Genomic DNA, 11,275 nt, shown 5'->3' with positions numbered 1-11,275 from the left:
TGTCCCGATGCACAAGCTGTTGAGAATATGTCTGTTAAAAATTTTTGTCTGAATTTTATTCTTAGCAAGAGACAAGATGGTAAGGAGGAGACAAAATACATCAAGAGCAGTTGATGAGGTCTGGTACTACTGAGGCTTTGCTGGAAGAGGCACTTTTCTCTGAAGTTAACACAATTAACTTAAACATAGTGCAGTGTTTTTTTTCCCATCTTACTGTTGGCCTAAGTTTGCTGCTTCAGTTTCAGATCTGATGGAAGGATAAGTGCCCCAAATTGGGCCTGTTTCTTCCAGCTATGTAATTTTGTATAATAAAAGATTCTATCTCTCCCAAAGAAATCCATCTTGAATTTTCTCCTAGAATAGCCCTGAAATTTCCATAAGGAAAATGGCCTTGTAGTTACATTTACACTAAATAAATGAGAGACCCAGGCTGTGCGTCTGAGCTTTGGTACATGATACTCAGTACTCTTCGAGTATAAGCATGGTCTGTGGCTTGTTTTTGCCCTGAGTCAGATAGTGCTGCCCCAAACAATGTTGGACACAGTTAGGAGAGATGCATGGAGTGGAAACTAGCATGTTTTGTACAGCTTAGGTGTGATCTTTGTCATCAATTAGTTTTAAAAAAATAATAATGCAAAAGAGCATGCACAGGAGAGACACTGTTAGCAAGTGAATCAAAGGAAATTGGTTTCTGTAAGTTCTCTGCCATATAATTATCTATTTTACAATTTTCAGTAGGAAGAAAATTGTAACTATGCCTTTATCCTACAGTTTGTCATGGACACATAAAACCCTGTGGCCACGAAGAACTGTGGTGAAAGGGACTGAAAACAGATTAAATGGGCCTATTATTCTAAATTCATTATAACATTGTTGCCTGTGTCTGCTCCCAAAAACTTCATTTATCTTTTCTGTACTTTTTTTTTTACTTAATGTAGCCTATGGGCTGAACCCATTCAGTGAGCTGATGCTGAGGATCACCAGTGACTTCCATCTGCCCTCTTTCTTCGCTGCCTTATATCTTGCCAGCAAGAGTCGGTTCTGCCTGCATCTGTGATATCCGGATAACCATGACCGCACTATGAGATGTATTAGAAGATACACCAGTATTGAAAGTCTGCAAGACCCTATGAGAGGGCTCCTCCAAGAGAAATGAAATGTTAACACAGACTAATAAAGCACCATTTTAGAGTACACAGAACTCTATCATGATGGATAAGTTGTGTGAGAAGACATCACATGTGAGACTACAGATAGAAGAGAAAAGCAGAAACAGTGAATCTGGGAAAATGAAGATATTAAAAAAGAAAGGTAAGATGTTTTTATTGGTAAAGATGACATGTTCATGCAGAAGTTTTACTTGCATTCAGACTTTAAAAGACATCTTCAAACACCAAGTGGCATTCATTCCATGACTTTAGATATATGCCTATATTTCTCATAGAAAGTCAAAATCTTATCAGATAGTACAATTACACATGCTGAACCTGCCTGCTACAGCAATGCTGTGAAACAGAGATTGTTTTTCCTTATTATTTTTATAAATTGATCTTGTCTTTAAAATGACCACCAAGGAGTCATGCTGGCAACTTTTCCTGGAGACAGGAGAGAAGGACAAGTTGCTGCTCTGACCTGCCATCTGGCTGAGCACGTCGGGTAAGGAGATTACATATTTGGGTGCAAAATTTGTGGTGCTTGATTCCAGCCAAGAGAAAGTTCAGACAAAACCACCTAAAAGAGGTATTCCTGTAGCTCTCACCACGACTATGTCCCAGGAGTTTAATGCAAAACAAGAATAAGAATTGAATTGAATTTTTGAATCATTGTGAGCTCTCTTTGGTCACTTCTATCCATTACAATCTCTGTCAAATACGAAAGCTAAACAGGTACAAGCCAGGTTTACATTACAGTAAAAACATATGCACTGTGAAAGCCTTGTCTGCACAAGAAAGTTTATCTGATGTAACCAAATTCTTTGTGATTTTACTTATTGTAGAATAACTGCTACTTTATTTGATTTATGCTTCTTAGGAAATTATGCCCACAGTAAAACTGGAACTCCCGTTTACTGGCTTGAACAAAGAAAAAAGCTACACTTAAACTGTGATAATAAATGGGTTTAATCCAACTGGCAGAGGAACGTGACACTTTTATGTCGATCTGTGCCAGAGACATTTTAGTTCAGTCTGACATGAATTACCTTAAGATAAGCCAAGATGTGAATTTACAGTGCATCAGACCATCCATAAGGACTGCCCTGGGCAAATCTTTGCTCTGCAGTTAAGTGTGAGGTAGCTTAGCCCGCAGCGCTGGAGGCTTCAGTTACACTGTGTTTGCCACAGGGTAGGAGAGGAAACATCAAGAGGCAATGTACGATGACTAAGGCAGTGTAAACTCATGCCCAAAGCTGCTCAAAGAATCTTTTAAATATATCTGTACCTTAAATTGCTATGGACAGCCTTATAGATAAACCAGGGGCTTGTGTGCTCAACGACACCCAGGAGAGCTAAGGTGAATTACTGAGATTTCAAGCTGGCTATTTAAACTGTGGGAAGCATCTATTAAGAATGCATTTTCAAAATAAAAGCAACTATGCTTTGATTTAGTAACTCCACTGTGGTTTTGCATAGGCTCCTAATACAGTTTACCCTTTGCACATGAAAAGCCTGATCGAGATGTGCTGTCTCAACCACAAGCGTGCTGTAAGGAGCTGCCATCCCGCAGGCACTGGGAGAAGATACGAGTACACACTGCCTCCTGCAAAGCAAATTAAAATGGGCTGGCTGCAGGTGTACCCCTGGACATGTCCCTTCTCTACCTCATGCAGGACTTGGCAGGGGCCAGAGCCAAAACAGCTGCCTCATGCCACCAGCCCCCATTTTCCTTGGGCTGTTCTTGGTTAAACAAGGAGCCGGCTATTGGCTGAACGGCTGCATATGCCCATGTGAAGCAACCCCAGTGCCTGACAGATGCATAGGTTGCTTGTACTAATTAGCCAAGCAGTAAAACAGCACATGTTGTATGTCCAGTCCCATATATGCCAGGAAGGAAAGGAGGCAGGTGTGCTACCGCGACATCTGGCCCTGCAGCAGTGCAGGGAGAAGTGAAGGTTTCATTGCTAAAAGCAGCGTAAGAAAGCTGTAAATATGCTATCACCCTAGATGGCACATCCCTATGTGGTCGATGAGCATTGCTCCAACTGCTTTGCCTGGAGGCAGTGGCACATCAGCCTGTTTCCCCCTGGGAAAACGGGTGTGTACCTATCCTGTATTATGCAGGGAGCAATTTCTGCAGTGCATGCTCGGGCCTCTTGCCCCTCTGGAAGCAGTTCACTGCTCTTCTGCTGACAGATGGGTGCTTTACACATACTGCAACATAAAAGCATGCTCAAAGGCAGCAGCCAAATACATTAATTACGTTTTTTGTATGTATTAGTCTTTAATGCTAGTAATTAATTGATGGCCATTTGGCTCGATTCAGTTCCTGGACTAAAACACAGGATTCTATCAGTCAAATAGAGAGCAGTGTTCCTTGCAAGTGTGATTAAAATACCTCCTCATCCATGTGCCCTCAGCAGTGTGCTCCCCAGAATCTCACGTCTATATACATATTTACGTATATATTTATTTATTTATATTATTTATATTATTTATATAATAAATATTTATTATATATATATATATTTTTATATATATACCTGTTGGGTAATGCATATTGTCCGCAGCTGCCAGCTCAGCCCCTCTCTTATTTTGTCACTGATCTGATTGCTCCTTATGTTCTTAATTATTCTAAAGGAGTGTGAGGTTCTGGCCAAGTTAATCATGGCTGGGAACCAATGTTCATGTTTCTCCTGCAGCTTTGAAGTCTGCCTAATCTATTCTGTTATTGCTGTAATATCTGAGATGTGATGAGGGCTTTGTAAGGAGGCAGATTAGACAGATTGCAAAGTTAATGGGGACATATGGGTGTTGTTTCTCAGCCATTATTCTTTCTCTAATTGTGGTGGAAAGAATCTGTCAGCGGAAATGCGCTCCTTAGTAATACATTGCTGCAGCACGTTGGTAAATGTGGAGAGTGCTGGTCTGTAGGATCGTGTTCTGTGCACACTATTGATTGTTCCCTACCTTGTGTTTGTTTTCTTGGAAACACCTAACCAGTGATGGAGTCATTTGGGAATATATCTGGCATCAACTTTGACTTCCTCAGCACTATATGCAGTTTTCTGATCAACTCCATATTGAAACTAAAGAAAAAATTTATTTTGGTTGTGGTTTTCTGCCTGTGACTTTTGGATGACACACTGTGTGTTAGTAAGCAAAGCCCCAAGAAACTCATCATCACTGCTAGAGACACCTGCGTCATTTTGTTGTTCAGCCACTTCCTCAAATCTAATGTGGTACATCTCTGTTTAAATCAGCAAAGCCAGGCAGGTATAAAACTAAAGTCTTAGCCACCCCTAGCAATTACACGTCATGTTTCATAAGATTAGGCAGGAAACACTCCATAAATTCCAGTAGTTAACACTCATTTTAATTGAATTGCCCCCGAAGTTTGAACGGAGCCGGTATTCTTCTGAACAGTTCTGTTTCCCTAAACAAGGCTGCATAAACAGCAAACAGATGTTTTTGAAGGCAGACAAGGCCACATTTCTAGTGATGGGAAAGTGATGCCTCTATTTTGTGCATTTATCAAGCACATTTGCATCTAGAATAATTGGAAAAACCCTTCCTTTAGGCTCAGCTACATTAAATTCGTTGGCATAAGCAGATGTTTGAAAAGATCTATGGATTTTAATGGATATTAAATAATTTGGCATTGATTTGTCCCCTTGTCTGCAAACAGGACAAGTCATCAGGATGCAAGGACACGTGTATATAAAAAGCAGAAAAATGACTCATTCTTTAGATCCATTTATGCTGCAAAAAGCACTGTGCTCTAGAACTGTATAATAGCGGAGTTGCATTCACTCGTTTATATAAGGTAAACTACTAAAATAAGTTGACTTGGACAATGCTGTGTGCTAGAAGACTGGCATATAAGCCATGCCAGATACTTTAGATCAATTAAAAAATAGCTAAGGTGTGCAAGATGCTCCCACTGTTACACTTCTAGCCAAAGGCAGTTTTATGCTTTGCATCCTCTCCTGCTTCAGTACAAGACTAGCCAGGTTAATGAAAACCACGTTCACCATGGGTAACTTCAGATTAAATGTCTGAATATTGATGTTCAGGTAAGTAGCCATCTCAGCCCCTTGCGCGATCCTTGTTGTGGAGGCAACAACAGCAGCCAAAAGCTAGTGATATTTATTCTTCAAGAGTTACAGCTACATCAGGAAGACACTGTCTTTGCCCTGATACACGTAGATTGTAATCCAGCTAGGATTGTCCTTTGCTGTTGCTGCCAAACCTCTGAAAGGGAGGGGCTGCATATTTTAAAGCCTTGTCTACACATGTCAGTTTATTTAGTATATGCTAAGTCATTCATTTTAATCAATTAGATCAATGAAACTCCTGGGAGTTTACTCAGGCACACCTGTTGTTGTTTGCTTTTTCTTTTAAACCTATGCTATTTGGAATCAAAGCCAAAGAAGCCATTCTTACATCACAGTGAGTCTATCCAAGAGTAGAAGAGTTCCTCCCCCAATGGATTGTCCTATATCATTATGTTCATACAAACAGTAAAACTCAGACAAGCCACAACTCATTATGAACAGGAACACATAAACACCAAAACGCTAGAAGGAATGGTGTCACATTACTTAGATAGGAGCAGAGTACTCTAGAAAAGTACTTTCCAACCCACAACTCTGAGAACCCTCAAAAACTGGTTGTGGTCAGAAGAAAAAAGCTAAAAACAAGACCGGCAGGCAGAGTCTAGCTTGTAACTTCTACAGTTTTGCTTGTTACTTCCACCCATAAACTAACTGTAAGTTGAAGAGCACTGAAGAGGTTTTTTCCATCTCTAATGGCTATAATTTCACTGTTGAGTTTCTTTTTCTTAAATTCACCCCTAATTATGCTTGTGTTTAGCAGAAACATAAGAAACTGTTTAAGAAACTCTGTAGCCCTATGAATGCACTCCCATTTAACACACTTCTGGTAAAAATAAGACTCCTCAAAAGACGTCTTCTATGTCAAAATCTGAAGACCGCTGGCAACTCCATAAATATGGCTCCTGTGTATATAAATATTCAGTAAAATTAGATTTCTTCTAAAGGAATTCTAGGATTTAGGAGCACTTATAAAGCTGGGTGAAATATTTCACAAATGAGTGGACAAGCATCACCCATCCTGAATGATGGCAAGGATAGATTCAACTTCTGTGGCATCATTACCAACTCCTGGAGTTTGAATTCATTTTCAACCACCATTTGACTGATCCTCAAATGCCATTGAAAAACAAATAAATGGGTTCTAGACAGACCTTGATTATGTCCTAGCTAAGACTTACCCTGTTTGAAATACAACTTTTTTTTTTTTTTAACCAGATGTCATATACATTTTCTATATATTTTCACCAACTATATGCCCTATAAAGGTTCAAACAGCCGCATCATTTGGATCAAAAATTTGCTCAAAACATTGTCCTGCAAAGTCTTGAAAGTCACACCAAAATGAGAAATAACATATCTACAGCTTCCCCCTCTTCTGCTCTCACATAACAGCAGGTTTTGAGTAGTTTGACAGGATTTGTTCACAACTACTTGTGCCACAAATTATTTTCTACCTTCCTTGCTTTTCCTATTCTCCTTTTTATGATGCTATTTGGTTGCCAGTCTTCAATCCTTTCTAGCCTCTCACATCCCACAGAGTCACTAGCGGTCCACAGAAAGCCTTCGGTTAGCTCAGTGAATGCTCAAGGACATGTTAGCTAGCATGCATATTTAAGTCTTTTCTTTTGGACAGGTCTATAGGCATAGGGTAAGAGGCAACAGAACATGCATGAGCTAGGCAGGCTACCTCCTGCTCTGTAAACTATGCCTTCTTCACTTCCCCTGAGCATTGACTGGCTCCCAGGCAACAGTCCAGACCTCCAAATTCAGGCAAATGCAAGCACCACAACTACATCTCAAGGAATGGAGGCGAATAATGATTTTGAGGCTTTCTCTGTCTGTTCTCACACACCCTAGCTGATCTCAGCTTTTACCTCTACATTTACTATGGCAATTGAATCTTTAATTTAACCTCTTCTTCTTGACAACACTGTTTTATTTCAGCTGTTTCAGCTACCAGAGCTGAAGGCATAATGGGATAAATCCGAAATCTAAGGTAGTTCCTACAGCATGGTTTGGAGTGGTTCAGAGCTCTTTTCATTCTCTCTTTGAAAGTACTGTGTAGAAATGAAAATTTGGGTCTGTGTGGTTGTTAAGGTGATCCTCCCCCTCTACTCTGCCCTGGTCAGGCCTCACCTGGAGTACTGTGTCCAGTTCTGGGCTCCCCGGTACAAAAAAGACAGGGATCTCCTGGAAAGAGTCCAGCGGAGGGCCACAAAGATGATACGGGGCCTGGAGCATCTTCCCTATGAAGAAAGGCTGAGAGACCTGGGTCTGTTCAGCCTGGAGAAAAGAAGACTGAGAGGGGATCTCATCAATGTGTATAAATACCTGAGGTGTGGGAGACAGAGGGATTTGGCCAACCTCTTTTCAGTGGTTTGTGGGGATAGGACAAGGGGTAATGGCCACAAAATAGAGCACAGGAAGTTCTGCACCAACATGTGAAAGAACTTCTTCACGGTGAGGGTGATGGAGCACTGGGACAGGCTGCCCAGGGAGGTTGTGGGGTCTCCTTCTCTGGAGATATTCAAGGCCTGTCTGGACGCCTACCTGGACAGCCTGCTCTAAGGAACCTGCTTTGGCAGGGGGGTTGGACCTGATGATCTCTTGAGGTCCCTTCCAACCCGTTCAATTCTGTGATTCTGTGAATCAGTTTGCCTATCTGTAAGCTAGAAAAAAAGATGATTCCCTTAATTTTGTTTTAGTTTGACATGGGTCTCAATGAACTCAAGGTGTGTATATTCCAAGTCAGCAGGGACACTAAGATAATGGGAATGACCTAATTGACACATACAACCGCCCATGCACTTCATAAAATTCAGTCTCAAATTGCCTAGTTTTACATTCATAAGTAGGCTTTTCCCAATGCAACTACACCTAAAACTACTAGAAGTTTCTGGCCCAGTGTTACACAGGTATGTGTCTAGTCTTGTGAGGTCCTAAGCCCATATACATGGTAGCAGAGGAGGCACTGAACTCATCTACAGGTCTAAATTCAATGTGTGTTTTGCCTGAGGAAAGACTACTTATTATTTTTCTATACTTGTTTTAATAAAAACTTTTTGAAGTGCTAATTATTCTTCTGCTGCAAGCTTTCTTCTTGCTATATCCAGTATTTTTTACGATATTTCTGTTTTATCTATTTATTATTTTCTAGTGAATGGCTTCTTATGAGCAATTCATTCCTTCTTTTGCTCTTTTACCTTCCTGTACCAACATTTGAGCTTAGGGTGGAAACTTCCACTTCTCTGCTGGAAGAGATCAGACAGTTGACATAATTCTTGCCAAAGTACGCAGAATTTCTATGGGGGCTTTTTCTGCAATCATTTTGAGCCTACTTGATTCCCTTACACTTTTAGGCAAGATATGACTAGTACTTCCAGAAAGGGTGTGTTTTGATTTTATTTTATTTTTTTTAGATTTGGTGTCGAGACAAGATTTTACAAAACCAGGTAATTTCTGTTAGCTGAGCTGCACTCCAGAGTGCAACGTATTTCAGCAACTGTCTTTTAAGCACTTCACTAAGTGTAAAAGTAACAAGCATCTCAGTGTTCTCCGTAATGAAAGGATTCTTTGAGAGTTAAATACTCCTTTAGTTGTTTTTAATCAAGCTTAATACCTGTGAAATTTGTGGGAACGACAGTCCCATAGGCTAATGGTGATACAACAGGTACAGCCAGAAATCCTGACTCCTTTAACATACTTATACCATGCCATCAATTTTATTCGCTTTTGATCTACTCAGAAGATCTTGTCTATCACTTTTGCTCTCATGGCTATTTAGTTGGAGTTCTCCCTGCTGACCTTCAGCAAGGATATCCACAGGCAGCTTTTTGGCATAGGAAACTAGGGAGAGGTTGTAACATACCACCTGGTTTTCTTATGACATTTAACTCACTGTGGTGCCCTGTCTACATTTTCACAGCTGGCAAAATGGGCTTGCTGCAAGATCATTTCCCAGAGACGTGTTTGGCACCTGCACTTATTTCATTGGGCTACCTTGTCCATTAGATACTGAGATTTCAGTAAAAATTTCCCAGCTATGTATGTCTTGAAGAAAAGACACAGAATGAGTAGAACAGGTTTATATATTTGCTTCAACTTTGTTTGAAACAATAGGCTTGAGGTGTTATTTACCCTGTTCATTTCAAAGAGTTGTTAACTAGATGCCCAGTGCTGATAAATGTCATCACGCTGTGTCCTTTGCACAGTATGTTCCAGATCAAAACTCTGGACTGCCCCACATGTACCCGTCTTGTTTCACCTGCTTACAGAGCAATTACATCCTACACACATTTTAACCGCAGTAAAGCCGGGCAAACTCATCTTAGGTTGTTTATCCCAGGTGAACAGGCTTCAGCTTCATTTGGGAGCGCTCAAAGAGCATGGCGAAGCTGGAGAAAGGAAGAGATGGGAAATCACAGGAAACTCAGCACAGAGCAGGACTAACAGCAGGGGAGAGCAGTGACATAACCCAGCCAGAGGGCTAACCTCTCAATGGGTTGCACTCAAACATGCAGCAGTATCTGTATTGTGCAGTAAAACAACTCACATTTAGAGCCCATTTAATGTTACAGCTGCTCTTGTAAATCTGGCTGCAGACACAATGGGCAGACACAAATATATTCTAAAGACCATACGAAAACATAGCTTGAAATGTACCATGACTGCCATGTAAATCAAACACAAAATCCATTTTAATGCACTGAACTGCATCTTCCCACCCCTACACACACACGCTTTTTTTTTTTTTTTTTTGATCCTTTCCCATTCCATCCATGCCTTGGACTCTCTTCCCCCTTTGCCAGAGCAGTCTCCCAGACAAAGGGCCATCTCCTCTTGTTTGCTCACTCAGTAGCAGGGAGACATTTTCAGATAATTCCTTCCTTGGTGACACACAGGTTTTAAGTGAGAAAAATTAAGGCAGGAATTGCTGGTTAGTTTAAAAATACATAAGTGCATATATGTATACAACAGCAAGCAAGATTTATATAAAATTTATATATATGTTTCAATATAAGAGGAAGAATAGGGATCACATTTCCAGCCATAAATCATTAGTGATTCTGAACATCAACAGCTTTTAAAACTTGAAATGAACAACACTCTGCAACTTTCACTTTTTCTGGTCAGAGAGTTCTCTCTCCCATCACTCTGCTCTCTCCTTTGCCAGCTCCAGACCTGTCCACTTCCTCTCTCACCAAACACAGATGCTTTGGTAAAGTTCATTTTCCTTCACACACCTGATAAACTCTTGTTTAGATTGAAGACAAAAAAGAAAAAAAAAAAAGAAAAAATGTTCAGTAAGCTGTTTTCAATCCCATATTCCCTGAGTTCAAGGAGTGGGAAAGACGTGCTTAGCTAATCTATGCAGTTATGAGGGACACAGTCTGGACCCCTGGAACACCTTTTGCTCTCAGCAGGATGGATCTGCTCTTTCTTATCTAAATGAGAAGTTGAAGTAAATTCTACTGTATTAGTGCAAAAGCAATGTCAAACTGAAATGCCCCAGCGTATTCCTTCCCTCTGGTTTCCAGCCCATTTGAGCCAAATCTAACCATCAAACTTCCCTGAATGGGAGTCCTTCTCCTTTGTCCCTCAGCTCCAGCTTGAATGATCCCAGATTTTCCCCAGATCTTCAAACATGTCCCCTGCCACTCCTAGCCTGTATAGAAGAAGGAAAACTGGCAACTTCAAGAGCAGCGACCACTCCTCCCTGCTCAGAGGCCGCACATCTCCGCTTTGATGTGGCTGACCTCCTCCGAACAGGAGAAGACTGCTGCTTCTCAACTCAGATTTCCCCCTGAGGCAATGAATTATCCTGACAACTGGCTACTGACTACTGACACCTCCCCGAAGGGCTCTGTCCTACTGTGGGAACCGACACTTCAATGGGAAGCTTGGATGTATATCCCAGGCTGGAAGTGGGGCACTCGGTATTTAATGAATGTTCCTATTTTGCCCAGAGACAACCACAGGCTGGAGGGTTTGAGCTGGTATCTC

Source organism: Anser brachyrhynchus (genome assembly GCF_964034855.1).
Source record: "Anser brachyrhynchus genome assembly, chromosome: 2".
Lineage (NCBI taxonomy): Eukaryota > Metazoa > Chordata > Aves > Anseriformes > Anatidae > Anser > Anser brachyrhynchus.
The sequence above is the reverse complement of the archived record's forward strand: the minus strand, read 5'-3'. Positions refer to the sequence as shown.